Genomic DNA, 15,973 nt, shown 5'->3' with positions numbered 1-15,973 from the left:
GAGCCATTGCAACAAGCAATAAGGTACAATAGCTCCCTTCTTTTCGGATACTGTAAAAACATCCTTTTGGTCAAAGATACGTAGGTCAAAGATCACCAAAGTTGAACTTCACTTTTAACATTTGTGTGGATTTACTTCATTTGCTGATATTATTTTTCATTTATTATTGACTTGTAGTGTGATGCTGTAGAATATGATATTGTCCACTGTGTAAGATGTTGGACACACGTCAAGAAAACGGGTCTAGTATCTCACTTCCGGCACACCCATGCAGTGTGCTGAATAGAGAGGACATTGAGGGAGAGGTCTGTTTGGTATTAGGCGGGAAGCCTGGGACAGGAAATGGTCCAAGGTCTCACAGAGGTGGCCCATCCACAAAGCAGGCAGTGGTCACACCCCCATGAGGGCCAGGATAAGGCGCTAGTGTTCACCCTTGCCCCCACTCCACTCTCTGTCACTCGACACAGCGGTTGACAGAGATTAAATGTGTGGGGGAGGAACGGAGGGAATGCAAAAGTTGAGAAGTTAAGGGGTGAGATTATATAAACATCTCAACACCTTGGCAACTCGTTGTGAATATCCCTGCGTCTTCAGTTAAATAGTTTCTTTTCCTGCCTACCTCCTCTCTAACTCTCCAACTCTTTTGGCTCAGTGTGTGACGGAGAGTTGCCAAAAGCCATGAAGATCCAAGCATTCCTCGTGCTCAGCTTATCATGATGATAATAATGGTTAAATGCCATTAAATCAAATCAAAAGAGTGTGATTTCATGTATTTGAAATGGTAAGCATTCCTTGCATATTAGGAGACTGTGTCAGGCTTTTATTGTCATCAGAGAGTGTTGCAGTGCAAGTGAAGATTAATCATTTCTAAACGTCTGCAGTCTTATATGCTTCACTATTATTTGCTTGTGGCTTTTATAACGTGTGTATGTAAAGCTATAGCACATGCCACGCCATCTGTGTGGCTAAAGAGATAGGAATGTTGGTTTGCTCAGGCCACCACTTTGGTCCATGCTGAAATAACTTAAACAACTATTAAAGGGATTGTCATGACATTTTGTAAACACATTCAAGGTTCCTAGAGGATGACTCTTACTGATTTTACTGACTTCATGCATTCCTCCACCACCACTGCCCCTTGCATTGTTTTAACACAGGACTGACTTTGTTCTGAATCCCTGATCTGTCTTGTTTAATGTATAGAAACATACAGTAAATGCAAGTTAAAACATTTTATATGTGCATATGTTGATTGAAAAGAGAACTGACATTCCACTTTAACAATGTTTCTACTGCTGAAGCTGGGCACACTTGGACAACATCACAAAGCCTGTGCAGAAGTGCCACAACCGAAATGGCTCTTTTACAAACCCGTCTCCTTTTGCACATTTAAGAATAGCTCTTTGTGTGCACTTTGTGGAAACTATGTGACTGACCAGCTTCCTCGGGCAGCCTTGAAGTGCTGGATATAGAGGATGTAGTGGTAAAGCCCTGCAGTGGATTCCTCCAAAAGCTTGGATTAGGTCCCGAACAACAGGTTTATTAACAGCCAGTCACATTAATTCACTGTCAGGCTGCCTGGAGCGCAAAGACAGAGAGAGAGAGTCCCATCCAGCAGAAAGAACAACGGTCAGCTGCAGTCCAAGATAATGAATAATTATTTCCACCTCTGGCCACTTCTGCCAGCTGCACCACTCCTAGCAACACAAAAACCCATCTGTTTACACATTAAGCATAATGATGGGCTTTCTTCTACAGGAAACTGTGAGTGAAATGCTAAGTATATACCCCAAAATAAGCATGAACAATGTTGCACTGTGTTTATGCCTTCCTTCATAAATTCACTACAACATTGATTGGTAACATTCGGTTACTGAAACACTAGTTTCCACTTTGAAACAAAAACAGTGGAGCTGTTTACATTACGTTAGTAATACTTTTACAGTCATAAATAAAAACCAGCGAGAATATAAAATATTTTACACACATTGTAAAAATGGACCATTATGTCAAAAAGAGATGAAAGAGTTATGTGTTCATCCAGTCGCCATCCTACCTCCTGTACAGTATGTCCTCTTTACTAAGGCTCAGAAAATAAGGCAATAATATAAAACACTTGAACTAAAAATTATGCAGAACTTCCTTTTCTATTCTTTTTTACAATTCATATGACATAATATACCTGTCAGTAGCTCTATTGGCAGAAAAATTGCAGCCAGTATGTTTCCAAGATCACAGCTGTTTTTACAGAACAGCAGAGAATATTATGGGGCATAACCACGGCAACTAACACTTACACAGTATCAGATTTGAGGCTGACACTAAAAACAGCAAGAGTAGTGATTATGGTTTGATAAAGGCATCAGTCCCAGAGCAAGCTGGAGCCAGTTTGCTTGTCTCTCCTGCACACACACACATGCACGCACGCATCCACGCACATATCTTTATATGTATATACAGAGAGACAAAGACAGACAGAGAGACAGAGGGAAAGAGACAGCAGCTGTTAACTGTCTGGTTTTGGACAACACTCTCACAGTATTCTGCTTCTTTGGCCCCAGCCTATCATTTGCAACCCTGCCTCCACCCTTGACCTGGCCTCCAATCTTGCATTGCCTCCCTGTTCGCTCCAGCATTACAAAACAAACACTTTCCAAACACTTTGACAGATGGATTCTTAAGAAAAATAGAAACCCAATGACAAATCTCTCAGTGAAACAACTAGCCAAGCAAGAAACAACAACAGGGACAAGAACAAGAAAAGAAAAGAAAAATGGACATGAACCTTCTCTGCTGGCTTTGGACATTCTTGTGTCTTAATTTAGTTAACTTTATTTAACATTAGATCACACATGCTTCCCACACAAGTATGACGTCAACAATATGTCAACATTGACTGAATTCTTAGGTTGAGAGATAAAAATGACCCCAACTCTTCTACATGGAAATCCATTGCATCTCCACTTTCTACAAGCCCTCTAGTTCCCACTGATGTCCCGGCACCCGGACACTGCTGAGCACCACACATGCTGCAAGTGGATGTTCCCAACTGCAGTGTAAAGGTGCCACCGGGCTTTTTAGAGGTACCAATTCAGTTTACACATAAACAATTTGCGCCAGCTTACAAGACTGCAATTGCAGCCTGTTTCAAACACTTGACTGTTTCTGGTCCAAAATGGACAAGAAGACTGGTAACACTTTACAAAATAAAAAGGAAAGAAAAAAGACTCCGAGCTGTTTGGATTTTAAACTTAGAAACTGGAAACGCGGAAGCCTCTCATGTCTTTATGAATATGGAAATGATTTGTTGACGTTACTAAATGATGCTTAAATGCTTAAAAAATCATTTATGAATGTTAAACTATTGCATTGAGCTGCTTGCACATGTTTAACCAATTTATTGTGAATGAGGTGTTAACACATGTGTTACACATCTGGTAAACATGTGTCCGAAGAAAGCAACTAATCTAAATGTTGCACTAAAAAGAGGTGTTTCTTTACCACTTATGCATTTTTCTTCATGATATTTTGAACGGATTGTTGACATTTTGCAACTCAACCCCATACTGTGAACATGTCTAAATCAACTTGAATTGGAATTTATTGACAGCATTATCTACCTGTTGTTTTAGCGTTTTAGTCTTTTAGTAGATGAAACAATACTTGTTAAATTCCAATCAATTAGACCCATCCAATTTGCAGTACATATTAAGAACGTAAAGTCGTTCACTGCTAAACTACTGTATCATGTTGTCCTAGTAGGACATACTATCACAGAGTATAAAGCTCTTGTTTTTTTTAAAACTTTGAGTTAAATTCAATAGGCTTATTTCGTTCTACGGTGATTTAAGCCCCCAACGTCGACTTCCAGGCAGCAGTGCGATCCTAATTTTAAACCTAACCCTTTTTTAAGTGTTTTATTCACATCAGTGGTCCCTTGTGCCCGTGCCCTTCACAGCGCCCATCACGAGTGTTGTGTTTTAACCCAAACCTAACTATTGCCTAATCCAAATGCCTACCAGGCAGCGCTGCCTGGAAGATGATGTTGAAAGCTTAAAACACCAAACACAGCTTTTCACTCATTTTAAAGGATGGTATGGTAAGTAAACAGGAATCAATCATCCTGCATCATGTGAGCATGCTTTTCTTTAACTCGTAATTACATCAAATGCTTAAGAGTAAAACATACTTAAACACAGTACTGTACCCTGTGTGGCATTTGTCTATGCATTGGTAATCCATGTCAGATCTTATGCTGTCAACTAAAGTTTTGCCTGTCCTATTATCCAACGTTATCATCAAAGGATACTTTTATTTATTCCAAGAGCAGTGTCTTCTAGTTAAGTTCTCTGAAAAAAAACTTATTTGGCTTTAAAATTTAAGAGTCACTTGTTTGAGTGCAAAAGCCCTTGTTGAGTCTGTGGCCTTAAAGCATGTAAGCATGTCATCAATTTGTTCTAGCAGAAATCATTTTAGCTGTCAAGGGTCTTATGATGAAGATGAGCTAATGGTAAAACAGACTTATAATTACTGATTCTGTTTTTCTTGCAGAAAAAGAGGGGCATTGATTTTCTTTCTGTAACATCTGCACAAGGAGGTCAATCGGTTCATTTTGAGCTAAGCTGCAACAGAAGGTAAAGCGATGGCTGTGAGGTTTTAAAAACAGACACTATTTGCACCCACATTCAGCCTGCCAGTCTCTCTCTCTTTCTGGCCCATAGCCACCCTCCTGGGATTCAGCCTGCCAATCAGATGCCAAATAAATCCACACAGCCCCTTCCCCTGTGCCTCCATGCCACAAGTTTCCCAAAAGATGCCCAGCCTCACAGTCATGCACTTTATAAAAACAGACACTTCTATCCTTACATGTACTGCACACACATGCACAGTGATAGATAGACCTTTTAGAATTGAGCTTGAACTATCCCACAGGCATGGACTAAAAATACAAGCCCTCACTGGTATTTATGACTGCTGTGAACAAGTTGAAGTGAAACATCAAGCAGAAATGTGGGGTAGATTGGCCTTTTTTGTTGTTGCAATGAACCACAAGCAATTGTACAGCTTGATAGCACAGCCCTCTCAAAAGCCTGGGCACAATGGCATAGAAACTGGCATTGATAATATGAATATGTTTTATCCATGCATATCCCACAGGTCTGACAATATCTGGGGCTGCTATGATTTCTAAAGATACCACACGCACCAGGCTGCACGGTGTACATATGCCTTTCAAAATAAGGATGGGTCAAAAAAATGTTTGTGTGTCTGAATTTTTGTGGATACCATTTAAATACAGTATAACCAAGGGTGTCCAAATGTGTGTATGCATAGTATGTGTGTCCAAGGATGTAGGCCAGAGCCAATATATGCTGTCCTTTTTCTTTGCCTCCCTCTCATTAAGGTGGAGCCCAGAGGAGTGTGCTAGAGGAGTGTTATCAAGATAATAACACGGTTGCACAGACAGCTGCTGATGGGGACCGCAGAGCTGAGCCAGGTTGAAAGTCAACACTGCGGATAGTCTGAGTGCAGGTTTATTTGACTGCACATTCTGAGGACAGGATACAACAGGCAAGGAGACAGGAGTGAGAGAGAGAGAGAGGGAGAGAGAGAGAGAGAGAGAGCCCCTGTGAAAGGTGGATGAAATGGTGCTCTTATAAAGGAATACTCAACAAAACATAATTTCACACTTAATGCCTGTCAGGCTTCACGATGGTTCGGACAAGTTTGTAGCTTATTTTTTCAGCAGCTGCAGTTGGCTTGGATTCCAAGCAGTCACAATGAATCCTGATAATGACACAGAAGCACAGCAAAAGCATGTTACAACCTCCATTAAAACTCCTTAAACCATTCCCGCAGCATAGCCCTCTCTCCCCTAATTGTCCATATTAATTATCCATATCTAGTACGTCTTGGAACACAGTTTCTCTAAAACATAGCAGTGTACTCCACTAGTGTCATGGTATTGTTTCTCCATAGCTTTGAAGTTTTGCAAGAAGTTGCCTACTGCAAAGGCTTATTTGGAACATCATGAACCTTTTGGTCAACAGTTGAGAAGTGGAAAATGATGCAGGATGTGTTTTAAAAGTTTCTATTGAAGATATCAGACCACCGTCACATCTTATGTTAGCTGACTAGTATGTTCTGTTGTGCCATATGTCCTTTCTAAATCACAAGCAGGGAACTTTTTAAGCCTGCAGGCTGCATGTATAGTACTCTAAAGATAGATTTGTAGTGAAATATTCCTTCATGTGTGCACAATTACTCATGCACACTAACATCCCAATATGACACACACACACACACACACACACACACACACACACCAATACTATAATGATTACAGCTGTCCACACCGACATCAGTTGGACACTTTTTTGCTTCTGAATCACTCAAGCATCCGCTTCCTGTTTGCCCCCACACCAGGAACATAAGCCCCATGTAATCGTTCAACACTGATGCACTTCCTTTCCTCTGTGCCTCCCTACTGCCATCCCCCTCCGCTGGGAAACGTTGACTCATGGTTGGCTAAATCAACAGTTTCGGGTTAGAGGCATCCATCTGGACTGTGGTCACCAATGTGGCCTGCTGGTCATTTACCCCTTTGGCGGAACAAACCCCTGCAGCTACAGTCAACACACTGACACTTGTGATAACAAGCTGAGCTCCTTTTCATCGGAAAACAAACACTTTGACACCACCGCACAGTTGGTGGAGCAAAAATTGTGTCAAAAAGCGAATGAACTGCTTGTAAATGTGCCTGAACAAGTTTGTCGTAAGTTTTTGTTTTCAAGACCCGAGGGTTTTAGGGAAGCAGGTGTCCTTCCATGCTCGGTTCACAGATAACTTTTTCAGCCTGCAGATATGACTTTCCTTTCTTTGAATGGAAATAAAAGAACAGAAGCAAATTTGTTTGATTGCAAGCCAAGGGCTACATGGAGCGCTCAAAGATTTTAAGCCATCAACATCTACACTTCATCTTCTGTGAAGGCATGCGCACCTTTCCAGGTCGCAGCGAAATCCCTTAATGACTTACTCATCCCTGTGAGGAGCTAGAGCAAGAGGTGACATGTATAAGACAAATCTCATCTTTTTGTGCACACTCAACCTATATCAAAGCACCCTCTTACTTCAATCTATTGCTTCCTTTAGGCGCAGTCAAGAATATATTACTGTCATTCTAAATCTCCAGAGTTCATGAATCATTTGTTCTTAGCATGATAGCATGTCTGCCGCATGGACAAGTCAGCGAAAGATGATATACAGTATTTATAGAGAATGAGGATACTCATCTTCAAGGCTGAAATTTAAACCTTGGTGATTTATGAAAAGTACATTTGCTCAGAGTGAAGCAATGAGGATTCAAATCTCTGCATGATCAGTCAAAAAAATCCAACTCGACAATCTCTGCATTTCACAGCCATCATTTTTTAAATCTATGGTTCCTTCAAGCACACTGACATCAACACCTGAGTTCAGGGAGGGTAGTAAGTGATCCCTGCCTGTATGGAAGTGTGTGCCTGCGAATGCTTATTTCCTCATGAATGCAAGTCTGCATGCGTGCGTATGTGTGTGCTGCATTGCATTTTTCAGCTCTCCCATGACGTGGGAATGCAAAAACAAGACTTCCTTGGAGTGGAAACCATCTGCCTCACTGGTAATCAGCTTGTGCAGTGTCAGGGTGTTTACACTCAGGCTGCATGACTGGAAGAAAAAAAATGGGCAAGAATTCATAAATCAGTTTCCTGTTCAAATCCCCAGCGTTTATGCTACCACTGCACAGCATAATGCGATGCTTATCACTGAGTGACCTGCAATTGCGGGGACAGCCAAAATAATTTGCCCACATGCAAAGCTTGCTCTATTTTACTGGGTTTTTTTTTGTACTGCTGTGGTCTTCCGGATGTTTGTAGATGGAAATAAGATGTCAGTGTGTTTGATCATTAACCATTTTATTTGGACTGATTTTGATAGATTTGTGAAGAATACATATAATTTTACCTTTTTATACACCAAACATCACCCTATTCACACTCACTCCAAGGTGTTTTGCTTCATTAACTGAAATCTAATAAACTTCTCCTCTGGGAGAATGAAATTCCAGCGCTGCAGCTGTGGCGTATGACTACAAAGAAAGCAGGGCAGGACTTTGTGGTTCCCCCCCAGACGGTTCACCTCTCTCACAGCACATAGTCTACTCTATTTGCTTTTAAACCGCACTTCTCTCTCTGAGGAGCTGCAGCATTAGCTCTGTAACATGAGGATGAAGCCAGCGTATCAACGGGAAATTAAATGGAGTGAAATGTGCCGTCCAATGTCCAAGAATAATGACTATACCTTGAACATTTCTCTGTATGGATTCCAAACCCAACAGTTTCCTCTGGTTAGGTTTCATTGAATACAGCATGTGTAGTTGCAGGTGTATTTTCAGCTTCTAAAATGCTCTTTTTATGGGCTCAAAATACTTCTTACACAAATTTAAAATAAAGGTGTGCTCTTGGTCCACAACAATGTGTATTTTCAGCATTCTTAGCTCAGGTTGACTCATCACTGCATCATTTTCAGCATCCAGAAATAGGATCAATGACTGTTTGGTTTGACAGTACAGTGCAGAGGGTAATGTTGAGCCTGGAGGCTCAGGGAGGCCAGACGTCCAATCTGGAGAGATCGACTGCTGAGATCACCCCAGGACACGTGAGAATGATGATGAGGTGAAAATAAACCATTACAGGCTTACTAAGTATTCACTGGAATTAATGGGGCAGGTTGTGTGTGGGCATGCGTGCGTGCATTTGTGCGTGTGCGTGTGCGTGTGCGTGTGTGTGTGTGTGTGGGATGATGCATGCAAGTGTGTAGTGGGAACAATAAACACAGCTTGAAACCTTGAACTACAACCCAAAGGCTGTTATGTCAGTTTTAATACATATTGGAGCGTAAACACAGCTGACACCTAATCAAAGTTGGAAAAAAAAAAAGTCTACTAATTTGCCAGCACACCATTTGCCCTTTGAATAGAATAATGCTGATAGAGGGAGGTGCCAGTTTAGGACATAAAATCCCTTATTATTGTGCAAATATGAACTTGCTGCTCCTCCTGATGCTACACGTGTTTGGAATGAAGGACTCTGTTGAGGGGGCGAGTGTGTAGATGATAGAAGAGTGGGATCAGCGGGAGCCTATAATAAATAACAGTCAGGCCCTCAAAAAGCTCATTGTACAGCACTGGGGATTATTTAAATCAAGAACACTGCAGCAAAAACATGCTCTGGGTTTTAGTGCAAAGCATTTACACAGATGGAGGAGAAGATAAAGTTGTAGTCAAAATGGGAGTCCAAGTTTCATTAGGACTGTGTGGAGAAACTTCAGCTATTCAGTTTCTGTTTCATCACTGGCTTGTAATTCTTTACCAATCAGGAAAGGCAAGTTTTGTTTGTATAGAACCTTTTAACAACAAGGAATTATAAGTGCTTTACATAAGACATAAAAAGGCATTAAGAAACAAAACGGAAGAGTAAAGAGCATGTTAAGGTCTATGGTTGACAATTTACTGACTGACTTATATCACTGAAAATATAAGTTTGATGTATTTCCATGATTTATTGTTGATTTATGATGATTTACTACCACAAATTTCTACTTCTTCTGATAGTTCAACCCCCTGTAGTTTTTGTGGTCAAAAACGGACCACACCATCTTTACAACAACGGGGTCAGATTAGCAGAACACACGTGCATGTGTAATGTATGGGAAGATGTAACGTGAACTGCAGCCTGACTAGCTGAGTGAGGGTGCAGAGAGAGAACAAGAAAATGAAAGGAACAGAGAGGCTGTACCCTGGTTTCTGGTCTGGAAAAAGTGTAAAGGAGCATTTTAGGTAGAAGTGAGCTAGGTAGTCAGAAAAAAAGCAAATATAGCCCACTGCAGCAGGCTCAGTTTTAAATCTAGAGTGAATATACTGGTATAATATGGAAACTAGACAACCCAAGGCATCCATTGGCACTGTGTTGTTTGGAAGGGGCTAAATAACACTCTATTGTGAGGCTAAATTTTGGCGAGGGAAAAAAGAGCATGCCATTTCTCAAAATGGTGTATTTAATTATTTTTGCATAGTGGGGTCCCTGAAAAGATTCTTGGAATTGCATACATTGAGTAAGAGACTCTGAGACTGGATTCAATGAGTCAAATTGTATTTATCTGTGATGATGTTAGTCCCCATGTCATTGTACTGGGACTGTAATGTACTGGTTTTCTGAAACTTGACCTCATTTAATAAAATGACCTATTGTGACCTCTAGGATGATCACAGCCTCAAGAATCTTTACAAACACAAACTAGAGATCTAGGACATTCAGAGGATGCCTGGTTTTCTTAGGTATATTTACAATTTTGGGGTTTCTATATGTATGGAAAACCAAGCATGGCTTGGATGGGTTGTTGGAGACCATATCTCTGCTACTACTGGGCTAATGACCAAGAGCCTTTTTGAAAGTTTTGGCCCACCTGTCCATATTTTCTCATATTTTTGGAAATCCAATTGATTTGTTCATTGCATATGTTTAGTATTGTGTGAAACTCGTCACTTGGTGACATCAAAGTGATAATTACAATGTAAAAGTGTGTGCGTCCAAATCAAACACACAAAAAAGGGCAGTGCAGAGTTTAAAGTGTTCCCAGAGTTGAAATCTCTCTACTGGTATCTGAATTCAATTAACAGAGGAAGAGACGTTATCTGTGTAATATTCAGGCTTCTGAAACAGTGATTTTATCCATGTTATTTCAGTGTATTTCACACAGAACGCTGTGTCACTTTCAGAAATTATATAGCTTTGCTATTTTTTGTTTCTCAGGGGAAATGATAGCCTGTCAGGAACTTCAGCCACTGGTGCCTTTAAAAAGAGTGAGCAAAAGGCAGAGCCCATTCTTTAAAGACATGAACAGAGCAGGTCCTAATTTTCTAAATCTAAACAGAGCCAAAGTACACACCCTGTGTGTGCCGTACTTCATGCTGTCATCTATTTTTGTCTAAACGGTGTGTGCTCCTTATGAATAATACATGTAACAACTTGATGCATGTTAGGGAAGCCCTAACATAACAGGGATGTTGGCAAAGTTTGACAAAAAATATTAGGTTTTTATAACATCTCCAGATTAAGCAGCAGCAGAACAAAAACAGCTTACTGGAGACTCAATGACCTGTCCTGAAAGAGTCCAGACTGATCCATGACTAACCAAACCTCCAGAATGACTGACAGCAACCGCGTAAAAATATCCAAAAAGTCTGCTTAGTAAGAACAACTAGGTTGCAGACACAGTGCACCTCCAAACATGGGCATAATCTGCGCTGAAGACTTCAGTCCTGTTTCCCTACATCCATCCTACACTGTTATAGCCCTGCACAAAACTATGGAACTGGAAAGCAAACCAGCAGTCAGGATTTTGGACAGGTCCCAAACCAAACCCCTGAGGAATTCAAATTTGGGCCAGCATGTACCCAGAGTAAGGTTCATACTTGTTTCTTCTCTATGGGTGCCTGGCACCACTTGGGAAATCCTGGTTTGGTTTTAGTAAGTGGTACTCCACCCATGGCTCATTGGGGTTGAAGACACAACCGCAAGAATTACACCCTATACGAACATTTGTCACCCAGTGTCTACGATAAGAACCACTGGGCACCCACTTCACCCTGACTGAGCAAGAATAGACCTGAGCAGTAACTCAAGCGTTACCCTGGGAGGCCTATAATGACTACCTCCGGCTTTATGTGGCTTTCTGTGGGAAGAGTGATGACTCAGAGAGAAACAGAAAAAGACACTGTTAGGTGGGTTTTTGTTTTCTGTTCTTGAATTTCACTTGTTCTTTTCTCATGCAACAAAGTCAAAGAATATGCAGTGCGGCTGTCAGTAAGTACGGTCAAAATGTGCTACTTTGTAATCCAGCATCTGAATATAAAAGTACACTCACCAAACAAAGGATCAAATTATTGCCTAAATCAAAAATGGACGCACTTGCAAGGCTTGAATTGAAGGACTGTAAGTTTTATCTTGGTGTACTTTCAATTACTGCTGGCCATTTTTCAAATGTATGCTTTTTTGTGGCACTTTTTGTGGCATGCCCACTCATTCCTACTGAACATGAAAATCTTAACAAGTTCCACATATATAGTTTATAGTACATTCATCACAATTAAGAATATTGTCAGCCAGTGCAATGGTGAGGCTCACTGATGATTCTATTATTTTTTTATTTGGCACAAAGGAGCTAAGCTAAATTAAATCAGGTTTTGAATACACACACACACAGTGTCACAGTTTCAAAGAGTTCAAAAGGAGGACCCAGAAGCAAGAGAGCAGTCGGGCAGGTTGGCAGAACAAAAACCTTCAACAAACATGGGGCTGACTAAAAAAAAAAAAAAAGAACACTGGAAACACTTAACATTAGAAGGTACACTGAGCGCCAGGAAAACGTGCAAACAACTGAACAAGACAAACAAGCGAACAACTGCAGCTAGAAAAGGAGGGTGATAAGGAGGGACAGGTGCCATGAGGGCTGACAAGGAACAAGGGAAAGACATTAGGGCGGAGCAGCCGATAGAGTGGAAATCAAACGCGAGGAAGTCAAGTCAGACATTACACATGAGAAGAGCCTACTAAATGAAACAGGAAATTAAAGTAAACCCAGGATCATGACACATAGTACTTGTTCTCAGGATCACTTGATTGTTATCAAGTGTTTTTATTTCTTGAGACTTGTTAATATAAATACAAAATATTGTTTTCCTTGTCCTTTAAAAACCTTGAATTTAGCAACACAATGCAGTTGTGGTTTGCAACTTGGTTAAATCTAGAACATGTATAAACTTTGATGTAAGTGGACAAAAACGTGAAAAAATATCTTGATATATCTTCATTTAATAATGTTAAGTCAGTTGCTTTAAAGACAAACATTTGGCGATCTGACGACCTGCTGAATGTAATGGTGTAGTGGTGCTTATGCATTTAGCTTTTTTATTTGTAATACAATATGATGTAATCCATGTTAATTGTGAATTGCAGAAATAAAATCATAAACTCCTTACTACAAACACTACCCTAAGTGTCTCTCTCTCTCTCTCTCTCTCTATCTCTCTCTCTCAACTCATCTGCTTCATCCTGTTCTTTGATGGGTGTCTCAGAGATTAGACTGAGCTCTGAAGTTTGACTCTTTGATTGGAGAAAATATTTACAGCACACACAAAAAGAAAGAGACATGTCTCAACCGCCCACGCCAAAGCTTGATTTTCAAGGGGCAAAGAGAGGAAATCCAAGGGCTGTTTGCCACAAACAGATACAGGAAGAAGTAGTGGGAGGCACTCGAGAGGAAGATGAGGAGGATGTGAGAGTCAGAATTTATTCAACATTTTGGTAAATCTGGTATCTTTACTGGCATAATGATGAGCATACAGTCTTGTGGCTTCTCAGCACAGTGCTGTCTGGCTTTATTTTCCTCCACATTCACACATCAAGTAAAATCACTTGATTTCTGTAAATGATTCAGCTGAACGCCCACACGACTGATGACAAAACGCATTGCCTCTTCAATATGTTCTACTGACTACACTTTGTGATGTTAAAGTGAAAAAAAAGCTGTTCCACACTGCTGAAAACCATTTACAAAAGTTAAATTACAAACCCTAAAGCAGAAGCAGACCTAATCTAATAATAATTTTTTACAGACTGAAAGTTCCTCTGTGCTGTGGTCAACAGCTGTCTCTATCTGCCAAAAATGTTCACAATAACCTCTAGAGATGTTTCACAATCTATACTGCAGATGGAACATGAACAAAAACAAAGGATATATTGAAAAAAAAATATTTAATAAAATGATTGTGGCATGAAATCGTAGATATACCAGGACAAGGCACAGCAGTACTTTAAGCTTAATGACGGCATGCTAACATACTCACGATGACAAAGCATGTTTATCATATTAGCTTAGTTAGCATCCCAACAACCTCCAATAATTTAGTCCTCCAAACCATACAATGATACAGGTTGTAAATTCCTACCCTCTAATACAAAAACCCATAGGAGCGTTTTAGTAATTAGAGCCCCTGTAATCGTAAATATGCATTGTAATTGATGCTTGAACAAACGCCTTATGGTGTAGTTTTTCAGGGGAGGACCGTCTCTAGCATCCATTTTGCTAGCTAGCAGGAAACACACAGTACAGTTGAAGCTGCTGAGAATGCTTAGATTAGTTTTGCAGGTATTTTGGCGCTAGACGAAAAGTCTAGGGTTCACAAAACTAAATTGCAACTGTAATTGTAACTGCAATTCATCCTGAGTGGAACATGAATGTGAGTATACAATTGCACGGCAATCCATCCAATAGTTGTTGAGCTATTTCAGCGTGGACCAAAGTGGTGGACAGATCATGATTGCCGTTGCTAGAGCCACGACAAAAATATACATTACAGGGAAGAGAAACATGAATAACCCAAATGAGGTTATGGATTTTATGTGTAACTGTAAATGCATCCAGTCAAGTGGAACCTTTCTTTTTCCAATATATACATCACTCTCAGACTTCTCTGCAGCTGAGCTGCCGTTAGGAAAAGTACAGTATCTGATTTAATAATGTGTCACTACCGTTTATGTCTCAGTGTCTGAGAAAAAATGTGGTGTTAGTCTAAACATCATTAAAAACAGAGAGATGCAGAGAGACAGCTACGTTTTCCTGAGTTTTTGCACAGACTATATTAGCAGAGCTCGGCTGACTGTGCAGAGTGGGGGCAGCTGCGAGAGTCGTAATCACCCTTGATGGACAGCAACTCTTTTCCCAAACTAACACTCCCTCTACCCATAACTAGTCAGTGTGGGATTGGCTTGAGTGTGAGTGTTTTGGGGATTGTGCACATTCACAGATACTTTTTCCTTGACAAAAGTGTCCCAGAAGCCAGGACCTTAATCTGTCATATTTCATTCAACATTTGTAATTTTCATATAGTCCATGTAAGACTGGATAAGTTATCCTCCCTTGAATTAACTTGTTTTTATAATGATAAAGAATACATTATCTAATCAGCCTAGTTCAAGGAGGAGTTTCCCGTTTCACATGATGGTGAACCTCATTTTCTTTACAATCTCCCTGTCTAACAACCACAAAGACAAAGAAGAAGAAGAAGAAGAAAAAGAAGAAGACAAAGAAGAAGAAGATGAAGAAACTGAGGAGTTCAAATAAACTTTTGACTACTATTTGGGACTGTCAGAATCCAAAGTATATATCAATAAAAATGTGAAAGAATGAAACCTAAAGGCACCTGAAAGCTCTGGAAAAATGATTAAAGTAGACAGATTTCAGGCCTGGTCTTGTTCAGCACGCTTGATGTCAGATATTAATTCACATTAAGAAGGAGTGTGCTAAGTAACAAAGGACCAAATGACAAACATCTCAGCAACAAAGCTGACTAACTGGACGAATCTTCTTTGTTTCGCTAGTCTATATCCTTTACTTTCCACTTCTTTTTTTTGAAGGATTGCTTCAGTGCTGCAGGAAATTCTGCCGGATGCATGTATTTTTGCCAATGTCTGTTACCTTCCGTTTTTTTTCTGTTTGAATTTTAAACTCTGGTGGATTTATGGTATATGGCTTAACTGCTCCTCAGATTTCTGCAGGGTATATCCAGACTCTCTCTGTCCAATCAGAGTTTTCACTTGCATGACTATTTTGATTGGTTTCAAGAAATGCCAATAAACCACAGCACGTTTTTCTCCCACCCCGGAATGTCGTGTGGACTAGCCAGACCCTCTCCCGCTTTGAAGCGTGTGGATGGTCTGGCGAAACAAGATTATTGTTTTGCCAAAAGGATGTTTTAAAATGACTATATGTATCTTTTAAATGTTTCTGTCATTTTTTATCTAATGGTCATAAATGACCTGTCACAGCAATTGGGACTAACAGTGATTTTTTGAGTGATTTTTTATTAATGCCTCTG

General features: G+C 40.2%; 1 long non-coding RNA gene across 1 annotated transcript in view; it reads right to left on the bottom strand.

Moving 5' to 3' along the window:
* Positions 1-9,954: 9,954 nt before the first annotated feature.
* Positions 9,955-15,973, bottom strand: part of LOC117946086 — a 7,921-nt gene continuing 1,902 nt past the window's right edge. Inside the window, exons 2-3 of the long non-coding RNA XR_004656965.1 lie at positions 11,747-11,749; positions 9,955-10,077 (exon numbers count right to left, since the gene is read on the bottom strand). This is a non-coding gene — a long non-coding RNA (uncharacterized LOC117946086). The remainder of the gene's footprint in view (positions 10,078-11,746; positions 11,750-15,973) is intronic.

This window comes from Etheostoma cragini, chromosome 6, assembly GCF_013103735.1.
Source record: "Etheostoma cragini isolate CJK2018 chromosome 6, CSU_Ecrag_1.0, whole genome shotgun sequence".
Classification (NCBI taxonomy): domain Eukaryota; kingdom Metazoa; phylum Chordata; class Actinopteri; order Perciformes; family Percidae; genus Etheostoma; species Etheostoma cragini.
The sequence above is the reverse complement of the archived record's forward strand: the minus strand, read 5'-3'. Positions and strand labels throughout refer to the sequence as shown.